This window comes from Denticeps clupeoides, chromosome 8 (genome assembly GCF_900700375.1).
Source record: "Denticeps clupeoides chromosome 8, fDenClu1.1, whole genome shotgun sequence".
Lineage (NCBI taxonomy): Eukaryota > Metazoa > Chordata > Actinopteri > Clupeiformes > Denticipitidae > Denticeps > Denticeps clupeoides.
The window spans coordinates 11,882,319-11,893,695 of record NC_041714.1 but is presented as its reverse complement, the minus strand read 5'-3'; the positions used below and the strand labels follow the sequence as shown (position 1 = coordinate 11,893,695).

At 42.5% G+C, this 11,377-nt stretch overlaps 1 long non-coding RNA gene across 1 annotated transcript; it reads right to left on the bottom strand.

Annotated features, from left to right (window-relative positions):
• Positions 1–8,300: 8,300 nt before the first annotated feature.
• LOC114795899 (uncharacterized) lies at positions 8,301–9,553 on the bottom strand. The gene is made up of 3 exons (XR_003750568.1): positions 9,523–9,553; positions 9,133–9,240; positions 8,301–9,051 (listed from the first exon to the last, which is right to left on the bottom strand). It is a non-coding gene; the product is annotated as an uncharacterized LOC114795899 (long non-coding RNA).
• Positions 9,554–11,377: the final 1,824 nt, after the last annotated feature.

Below are 11,377 nucleotides of genomic sequence, written 5' to 3'. Positions count from 1 at the left end.
GGAATAATAGGGCTAACAGAGTTTCTTTTTCTAAACACATAATGTCATAGAAATTAGGAAATTAGTTTAGTTAATTCAATATTTGATCAATGTTTGACTTTACTTTTTTTTTTTGTAGCTTACATAGATACTGGTTTAGATTTCACTGGTTTGTATTAGTGCCTTTTGCACATTACTGTACCTGTATTATTGAACAACCTGCCCACCCAACATTTTTAATTGATTTGTATTTATTTATGACGCTCTGAAGATGACTGTCACAACCTCTCACAACCCTTCTGCTTCATTCTGTTTTAACCCATCTGTCTCACTTCCTCTCACTCACTGTTCTATAGACTCCTTATACCCCTTGCATTCAGGGGACAACACACATATGTTAAAATCATTTTTGAACCACGTCTGCTAAAAAACTTGATGTGCGGATGAACTGTCACTGCTTTAATTTAAGCATTGATAAGCAGTACATCTACTCAAGTGCCTTGAGGAAATTCATATTTGTTAGGTAGTGTTGAAGGGTTGTGTTAAGCAAAAAAATGCAAAACCAAAAAAAAAAGGAGAATCAGACACAAATCTGAGCATCAAACTGAGCATCACCAGCCTATGAAGGGTTCTCCTGTTTTGGAGAAACAGAAGTAGTCCGATCACTACCAGACAGGCTGAACATCTGTCCCTCTGGTGAACAAGGACGTCACGATGGCCACGTATTTCCAGGCATGCCAACAGGAGCGGAGTGACGTGGCCGTTCCGAACAGCGCTCCGAGCCAGCCATCGCGTCGAGGCCTAACATCTGCCTCTGCCACAACGTGGCACCGTCCCAGTTCTGGCGCTGGGCTCCCTCTCTGGGCGCGGGAATGGATAAGGCCGAGGCAGACTGATATTGCTTCCAAAAACACTCCATGTGAAGTCTGTTCCTGGCGTGTCCGGGGTGCGAGCGTAATGCATTTATATGCGAAGGATAAAAAGGCAGCGACGTTGTCATTAGGGACGAACCCGGGGAAGTCTTCGCGTCTCATTGTTGTAATCTTTTTTTTTTGTCGCTTCTTCTCTTTCTGTGCCTTTTCCCTTGTTCTGTAGCATCGCACCCTGCTCACGGCGTGAGACTCCACTTGGCTTTCATGTGGCACCGCAGACGGCCTCCTCCACACTCCTCTCCCTTTGTATTGTTTTATTATTTATGCATGGGACCGACCATAAGCAGCACTTGCATTAAGACAGATTGTTGAAGGTGGGGGGGGGTCTGTTTCAGCAGACGTGGAGTTCAAACATTTTCCAGCCCCCATACAAAAAAACAGAGGAACAAAACAAATGAAAGACGAAAAAATGACAAGACACTCGGGGTAGGTGCAGAGTTTGAGCATCCTGGAACAGATGGAGATGAAACGAGCGCGAGTGAGGCGAGCGCGAGAACAGAGCGAAGAGAAAGAAAGGAAGAACAATGCTGAGCGCAGCCGGCAGAGAGTTGCTAAAAGTTTTTGTTCCCCCCCCTTCCCCCACCCCTCACTCTCCGAGTCCATTAAATATAGATTTAACTTTTTGGCATCTTAAAGGGGAGGGACCCAGAAAGCTCTTGCAGGCAGCAAGGTGCCTGTTTTTCTCTCACACTCCGCCCCTATGTCTGTGAGCAAGCACCCACACACACACTTTCACAGTAACATGTTCACAATAGCACAACTCCACTCTGTTCTTTTCCTGTCTCAAAAGGACTCTCTTTCCATTAATATGTTTTGCTTAAACTGCTGCTAATTTTTTTGGTAAGAATCCACAGGATTAAGTGACAATTGTCATAATCAGTACATTGGAAGTGCAGAAGTGAAGCATATCAGTGGAAAATGTTGAGGTCAGAGATATTCATCCTTGAAGAATATGACCCTTTTTATAGTTATTTTTTATTTATTGTTTTTAATATTATTGTTTTTTTGTGATAGTTTTTTTCAGACAGTTAGGCTATTTGGTAAATCAACAAAGCTGATAAAATTAATACATGAAAGGGTTTTGTAACGCATGTTATGCTTTCATGAAAAGAACAGAAGAGGAAAATAAAAGGTGAAGTGAAATCTGGCCTGTCAGGGGCCAAATGGAGTGCTGATCTGCAGTGAAAAGTAAAACAAAGGCGAGCAGTAATGGGGATGCTCCGAGCGCCTGATTATCTGCAGCCTTGTCAGGATAATACCATAGATCAGGGTTATTTCTTTATTCAAATGAAATGCCTGCATCTGCACTCAATCGGAGGCCATCAGCTCTGTCGGGGTCCACAGACCCCCTTCCCCCCAAATCCACCCCACCCCCTCCGGGTCACATGGCAAGCAGCGACAGGCCACTCTTGCTCACACTAGATTGGACTGAAGGTGATATCGTGGTAATGCCCTGTCTGGACTCACCATGTCATGGGCAGCGCCGGCCTGACAGAGCGCCCAAATCTGAGTCTGTGAAAGTGAGGATGAACCCTTCAGATCTAATCAGGATCCGTTTTTTTTCCTGTCTTCCAAATGTTATTACTATTATTATTAATATTATCGTTTTTATATGGGTACACAAAATGTGGCATTAAGTAAGAAAAAAATATCTTAGCTAATTTGTGTTACATATATTCCTTCCCACAAAGGTCAGATTTTGCAAGTAGCATCACATCAGGCCTCACTTCACATGGGTCCTCAGGTTTTGCACCAATTTCTGTTGTCCAGGTTAATGCAGTCAAGTATAAAGGAGAGCAAACCTAATACTAAGATTTTTTTAATGCATTAATATTTTTATGCTGCACATATTATGGAGGCCAAATAACTATAATGAGTATATTATTTTATAAAAAGCATTTTCAACATTTGAACACTGCTATGAGGAGTGAATGTGTAAAGTACTGTTCATAGCACTTTTTACAATCATTTGTAAATTAATTTGCTCAAATTATAAAATCCACCACACACTACCAAACACATACTTTGATTACTAAAATATGTTTTCAATTAAAAATATTTCCATGAGCCATGAGCTGCTCTGTGGGTCCTCATGAAACAGGTTTTAGATAATATTGCAGTGTAAATGCAATATTGTTACTGTGGGAAATCTGTGAGTTAGCACTAATACAGCTGAATGATATGTAAAGATATTAAAAATGTCAATTTGTTCAAAATTGTTTCCTGCACATTCAGCAATAATGAAATCAGACCACACCCTCAATGGAAGAGAAATGGCAACATTCTTCTCTTGCCATGGAAAGATAAACTAATACATTACAGTTTTTTTTCTTTATTATTTTTACAAGCACTGTTTAGCACAGAGAATAAAACTATAGCTTGCTTTATTTTACTTGTTGAAAACACTAACCCTATGTCATACACAATTTTTATTAAAACCATAAACCATATTGGTAGCAAAATATTTGCTGAAAACTGTAGCATGAACGAGAACGTTTTAAAGAAACCTGTAATCTGAATGTAGTCTAAAGAAGGTTAAAGACAGGACGCCATTCTGCCCATACAGTCATTTGAAGAATGGCTCTTAAAGGAAAGCCCTGCATTACCGACAGGCAACATCACTCAGCTGAGCGAATATGTCATATTTTATCAGGTGGGCGGGGCCGACTTGTGGACTGATACCCATTAAGCAGCACAGAAAAACAGCTTTTTACATGTACCTGCTTACTCCCTAACTGTGGGGAGCGTTCATTTACAAACGAGGGAGTGTGTGTGTCATCTGACTGGATCTGCATCATTGAGTGAGGTGGCTTTATATCCAGAGCGCTCTTTCACTAATCATGTGAACCCACTGGGACCACCACTGCTAATCCACCAGCTCACACAGTCTTCCCTTCCTGTGCATGCCATAATAACTTTTATTTGCTTTTATTATCAATTTATATCAGGGCTCCATTATTACCGACCCCTCTGCATTTTTATTTTTTTTTTCGCCTAAAACTGTTAATGATGTGTTGGTTGCTTCTGAAAAGTCTTTCACTGTTTTTATATTTTTTCTCTTTGAAATATGCACCTTATACACATAGAAAGCAATCCAACTTCTAAGTGCTTAGGAACCCGAGATCCCAGGGAAGGCTCTTTCAACACAATTATGCAGTACTGGCATGTCCCCTTGGGGATTTCACACTATTTACTCAGATGATTCCAGCATTGCCATGCAAATAAAATCTAATTCAAAGTTAATTCTGTTGCATTACTTTTTAATAAAGGAATGATGAATCACGGTCCCTTCTACCGTCCATTTCTGCAGTTCTGAATGGCTGTTATGAGATGCAGTAATTGAGGAATAAAAGAAGTTATCACGGTTTTTACGTCTGTTATCGCTGGGTCGCTTTTAAATATTTTGAGACGGCGGAATAAATTGATTTCCTATTTTGGCTCCTGTGAGATCAAACGACGGGATCTGTGGCTTCCGTCCTTGGCCATGCAGCCTCCGGAAGTATTCCCCCACCCCTTTTTCTTTTCATTTGAGATTTTTTTTCTGATAGTGCAGCAGTTGTATTTTTTTCATGCTTTTTGTTGCGTGTCTGTGTGTGCATATAAAAACCTTGCTTTTACATATGTATTATTAGCAATATATATATTTATATATATTATAATCCTGAGAGGAGAAACGTTGTCACTCAGACGTTCACCACTTGAGTGGTGTATAAAATGCAGTTCGCGCTGTGTGCAGGTTTCTTGAGCTGAGTACTGCGCAACTTAACACTTCTTAAGCACGCAGGAGCGGAGGCCAGAGCTGAGAACAGGAGCTCCTAACTGCGCCACATGCTAATGCAGCCTTGGGTTCAGCCTTTAATATTAGCATGGCCATATGCAAATCTGCTAATTAGCACATTGTCTGCTTTGTTTTAACAGGCAGTCTTGCTGACAGCATTTAACAAGGGTGTTTGCTAGGCCCATACGCTCCTGCACCACCTCTCTCAACAGTCACCGAGCCTGGACACTTCACCAGCTTTTGTGTCCCATTGTCACGGTGCACAAAAACTTGCATGAACAAAATAATAATACATTTCTCCTGGTCGTATTGTGTACTGCTTGACAGCTTTCAAGATATGCAACAAAACACGCACAGCATTTTCTTACAAAAGCATTTTAATTTGCATGGGGGGGTGAAATGGCCGGTGCGTAGTTACTGTTCACATGAATATAAAACAGCTAACACAAGGACAAAAGATCAAGATGATAATGTTCCAAGGCTCATTTCTCAAAAAGAAAAAAAAATCTTAATTGATTAGTTTATTTAGCATTTTTTCCTCCTCTGAGAATGTGTTTTAATAGCCTCATAATGCAATGATAGCCGGATGGGTAAAACCAACCAATTAGAATAGTAATGGGGTCTAATTAACAAAAAAAAAAAAAGAAGATGACGAACTTGATAATTTGGAAATTCATTAACATTTTTTCTTCTTTCAGAAATCATAGCTTTTAATTTTTGGGGGGCTTTCCTTTTTAAGAAAGAAAAAGCCTTGGTCATCACATCTGAAATCAGGTAAAACATTTTGTTATGTAAATAATTCAAATGGAATTGTAATTTTTTTAATAATTACAATACAACATGTTGTGTTTCTTAATTTATATTTCCAATTGAAAAAAAAATGTGGCAGCTTAAAATACAGATATCACTTCCATGGCATTTAAGCATCAGATCAGATATAATTTCCAGGAGCAGTCTTAGAATGTGACCAGGTCCTCTGCGGAGCGTCTGTTTTGCCCGTAGCCTCGGGTCAGGTTAGCAGCTTCACTTAAAGACTCTAGCACACAGCCTGAGCACCATATGGCTTAAACACTTTGGGAATGGCTGTTTTCTCTCTCTCTCTCTTTCTCTATCTATCTATCTATCTATCTCTTTATCTATTTATCTGCCCTCCCTTGCTATGCTGTGCATGTCTGTGTGAGGATGCGTGCATGTGCAGTTTGTTTATTCATTTATTTCTAATATGTGACATGCCGTTGCTCTTGGCCAAAGTGTGTCAGTGCTTGAGCGACGCGGGCGAAAACAAAACTGAACAAAAAGGACAGCAGGTAGGGAGGCAGACCCTGCAATGTGAGCCGAGGCCGGCAGGTCGCTGTGCTGGAGCCTGTGCCATATGGTAACCTCAGGCAAAGCAGGTTTTCTGTTTACCTGCCGCACACAGGGTCATGTCAGTTTAATTTCTGCTTAACTGCTACATGCTTTCAGCGCCAGACTGTCCACATCCCTCCTCCTGTTTTTCTTTTTTTTTTTTCGCTCTTTTTTTTTCTATCCCTCTTCCTGTCCTTTGGCATGGAAAGGCTCTGTGGATGAGTCACAGTGGGCTCAAGTCAGACCACATTTGGCTGGACAGGAGGGGGACAGGAGCCATGCTGACTGTTCCTTTTTTGTGTGGAGACAGGTAGCACCTTATACCGAACCCTAAAAAAAATATCCAGCTGAAGGTGGAGTTACACTCAAGGATGTATGTCGAACCACACTCATAAAAAAAAGACACATGGGGATGGTGGAAGCGTAGCCATCTGTCTATCAACAAATCTTTAAAGGTATCTGTCACACCTGTAGCAACCTTCATACAACCATACTGCTGTATTTTTATCTCCCTTTCCTACAATACAGTTTATTTCTGTCTGTCATTTTCTTTAAAACCTCTTTAAAAACAAAGTCTGTGTGTTTGTGTGCCTGTTTGGACATATCTGCCAAATGTCACATCGGGGGACCGTTCACATGGTGAAGTGTGTCCTTACTGGGTCAGAGATGATCACAAGTGACCTTTATTTCTCTCCCTGATGCCCATGGCTCAACATAATAACATCAATTCAGATCAGTCATCTCTCCTGTGGTGTGAAAAATCATATGGCATGTGACATGGCCATGCCTTCATCATTAACCAAACACAACCAGCCACGCGTCAGCCTCTAGACTGCAGGGGATTACTACTATTATTACACTGTGCGAAACAGAGTAATTAAAAGGTTTGAATATAGGAGTGCAAACCCTCTATTCTAATGATATTTTATGTATTTAACACAGAACACACCATACATTATGTGTGCGGACAATTACGGAGGACGGCAGATTAGTTAATCTTTTTTTTCCTCCCCAAAATCAAACATTTGGGGAATTAATGAGTCAAACGTGAGGACAGACTTTATCTTCTTATCCAGATAACGCGTGCCCCTGACCCCACCGATGGCCCAGAGAGGGAGCAGAGAGGTGGAGGAAGGGAGAGCTGTCTGTCACTGGCAGTAACAGGTGTTTACATGTGCCCGTTGGCACCCTGCCACACCACCCGCCATCTTGGCAGCCGGTTACACTGAACCTCCTTCCCATAATCGCTGGCTCTCAGCACCTCTAATTGATTTGCTTAGCTTTGAAAAGTGGCATGATGGGCGTCAAACATTCTGTCTGGTACTGTCTGTTTTTCTTGTGTGCTTTGCCGTGCTGCATTTTATTTATTTATTTATTTGCTTATATGTGGATGCCTTTTTTGACAAATGGATTAAATTATCCAGATGTCTTCCTTGGATTCTATTGAGAAATTGAAGATTGTCAGAAATAATCAGCCAGCATTTCACAGAATCGGTCGTTCTGTGCAAATTAAGAGTGACTTAAACACTATTCTCTAATTTGATCGTTTGAATGTCAGTGCAGTATTTAAATACTAGATAGACCTTGAACGAACAATATGCGACCACAGCCATCAAATCACTACATTACATGGTGTAATTAGCAAAGTTTTTGTTGTTCACTGTAGAACTCCAAGCCAATTAAGTGCAAATGCATCAAAAGTCAGCAGATTTGTCCTTGTGCTTTCCTTACAGCGTGATACATGTTACCAGGATACCTTGCAGTTATTGTGAACATCTAATGTTATTACAAATTACAGTACATTACATTTATAGTGCAAAACAGTGCAGTTTTATTACTGCGGTTTTAATTAAACAGCATTGATTGTTGATAGTGATCGATATTAAGTGCCACCAGTGAAAAGGGCCAGAAGGATTTACGTCAGCGTATAATGCTCAGATTATAGAGTAAAACATTAGGCTTGATCTGTTGATATTTTTATGCAATTGTACCTTATAAAACGGTGTTTTATTTTGTACATAGACCACATTGTATGCACTCTTTTTAAAACAGTCTTTTCCTGTTTTTTGTTTGATTATTGGTATCTGTGTGACAAGTTGATTGTGTGTGCGCATGTGTCTGTCTGCAAGGATTTTCAGACAAAGGTTGAGGGACCATGTCCCTTTAACGTCAGTGCCGTCAGCTACCCACCCATCCACCCACCCTTTTTCCATTTCAGATGCAAAGCCAAGCGAGCCACGCATGCATACAGCAGCAATCTCATCTATGTCCAATCTGTCATGCCAGTGTGTTTCATTATTCTTATTTGGAGATAGGGAGTCATATTTTATAGACACTCGAGCTGCGCCGTGCTGGCCGGACACGCTCTGGCCAGGCAAACGTGTCACTCTCTCCACGCAAAATCTAGGTCAAGGCGAGAGAAAGAAAGAGAGAGAAATGGAAAAAGCTCTGGGCATATCTGAGAGGCAAATGAACTGATGAAATTATTGAAATTCAGTCCTGCTGAAGGAGAGGGACAGGAGGCAGAAGGCAGTGGTCAGCTCTGCCTCTCTCTCTCTCTCTCTCTCTTGCTCGCTTGCTCACACCTTCCCTCACCCAGAATGACAAAAGCCAATTTAACAAGAGACTGGGCAAAACACAGATGCCAGCGGTTCTCAATACGTCCCGCTGTTTTGTATGTAATAAATATAACCTGGCATATGAAGAGAGAATATACAGAATATACAGGCAGGAGGTATAGATGCTGCAGCTGTCATCTCAGCTGCCTCGCTGCATCCCTCTGCACTGTGCTGAAATGGCTGCGGAGGACGTATGTGCTATACATACATACTTACATCACCAGTGGGCAGACAGGCAGCCACTGGTGTAACATTTGCAGCAGTGGATTTGTGTTGTATTGTGCTTGTAAGAGTGTGTGTGTGTGTGTCTGTGTGTGTGTATGCCTTGCTTCCAGATGTCACTGCAGCCTCACATTCAGAGTGTGTCATTGAGACAGCGGGGCAGGGTGGAGGTGACCTGTTTTAAATATAGACAGTGTCATGACAACATGCCGAGCTTGACTTCTAAAGCACATTTGCATAACATTCCCTTTCATACTTTTCCATCTACTTTTCTTCTTTCATCTGGAGAAGGAGAGGAAAGGTTGCCTCACTGTCTTGGGTGATGCAAAAGCTGCTCTCATCCTAGCGTTGCTTATCTGGACATCTTTTGAAAAAAAAAAAAAACACTTTAAAACCCAGAAATACTGTACACTTATTGACAAGACTTTTGCGGACAAATGGATTTCCGCTCTTTTCTGTCACAAACAACCTTCAGCTCTTGACCCTCTCAGACTCTGCATTTTCTTTGCCTTACCTACAAAATTACACTCATTTGCTTTGCAGAACCTTGAGGAGTCATATCTACAGGTCCAACGAGGTGCACTTGACAACATCATGCAGTGTGTGCACTTCAACGAGAGCCGGTGAACGACGCACTCCAATTCACCATGTCCACGCTATGACTCAATGCATTAGTCTTGCTTGGCAGAAGCAGTGGTTTGCATTGATGCTGTTCGCCGTCCTGCTTGCAACTGGCAGCTGTCCACGTGTGTGCCCGGTTTCTTGCCCTCCAAACTGCTTTATGGTGAACAGACATGAACAGGGCAGCTTTATACAGGCAGACACAGGTGAAAACAAACACATTTACATTTACAGCATTTATCAGACGTCCCTTATCCAGAGCGACTTACAATCAGTAGCTACAGTTAGTAGGGGCAGTGGATGCCTAGCTACTGGCCAAAAGCACTGTCCCCACAGACTGCTCCCTGGGTGCCTGTCATGGCTGCCCACTGCTCACTTAGGGTGATGGGTTAAATGCAGAGGACACATTTCACTTTGTGCACCATGTGCTATGCTGCTGTGTATCACAAGTGACAATCACTTCACTCTAGTTATAGTCCCCCCTGGAGCAACTTAGGGTTAAGTATCTTGCTCAGGGACACAATGGTAGTAAGTGGGATTTGAACCTGGGTCTTCTGGTTCATAGGCGAGTGTGTTACCCACTAGGCTACTAGAACCCATGAAACAAACACGAAACTCCGGTCCGAACCTCGGATCCGGAGTAGCCCCTTCCAGACCAGATGCTGACAATTCTCGATTCCAGTATCGTATAGCATAGTTCTTGCCTATTCCTCGTAAAAGGCCAGATTACCAATCCACTCCCCCGTGACCTCAGAGATGGAACCCCACTGTATGGTAGACTACAAAGACAGTGAATGGTGCATCAAACAACTATGATAATGCGTTGACCATGCTTTCTGGAGCTGTTCCTTTAAAACAAAAATCATGGTTATTGGAGTTTAATGTCTTTAAGCTAACAGGTCCATCTTTGATCCGTCTGTTGTCACCCCGAAGTCAAGTAACCCAATTGATACAAGGCTAGCCAGAGGGCTAGAAGCCGATGCACCTTTTGGGAGGTTGTACAGCTTTCAAGGGAAGGCCTTAAAAATGCTCTCAGACCCTTTTCCCCCCTAAAACACTTCTTTCCCTCACATTTTCTTTTCATGTGAACATGGGTACTGTGAGAAGCAATCTATAATTCAGGCCCAGTGGAAAGCCTAGCTACGAATTGATTGTGCGGCATATTTATCCAGTGTCTGCAACCCGTGGGGCTTCAAGCTCTCTTTAGTTGTCTATCACCAAGTTTGACACATTAGAGTAATTAAGCAAAATAATAATCCTGAAAAGATGATGTGCATTAGTGACAGCAGAATGCACTCTCTGAGGCGTAAACAGTGCACAAGTCCAGACCGTTTAGCACTACAGAGAGGGGGGCGGTGGAACAGGCGAATCTCTCTCTCTCTCTCTCTCTCTCTATCTATCTGTCTCCGATGTAGATTGGCAGCAGATTGTGAGATGTTGACAGCCAGTTGTTGTGCCCTCCCTGGGCCAGGCTGTGGCCGACGTTTCCTCTCAGTGTCATCATCGCCACCGCTATGAAGCGTCCCGCCTCCGAACTCTGCCAATGAATGACATCGTCACAGCTGGCTTCACCTTCCTCCTTCCACCAGCAAAGAGGACTTCTGAAGGAACACGGAGGAGATGCACCGGTGTTGGAGACCAGCTCGACAGGAAAACAGTGTGATGAGGAGGTGTTGATTGGGCTGTTTATGGACTCCCCTCCTGGTTTACCGCAAATGCTGTCCTACAGCCACGTCCAATAACCAGGGAGACTGGCACTGCTTTCGCAGCTCTTCGCGCCGCAGCACTTTGGCAGCATAAATCTCTCACCTCAGCTCTGTCGCTTTTTCCCACCCCAACTCAGCGACTTATCTCCCTGAATATTGATAAGTGCAAAAGCG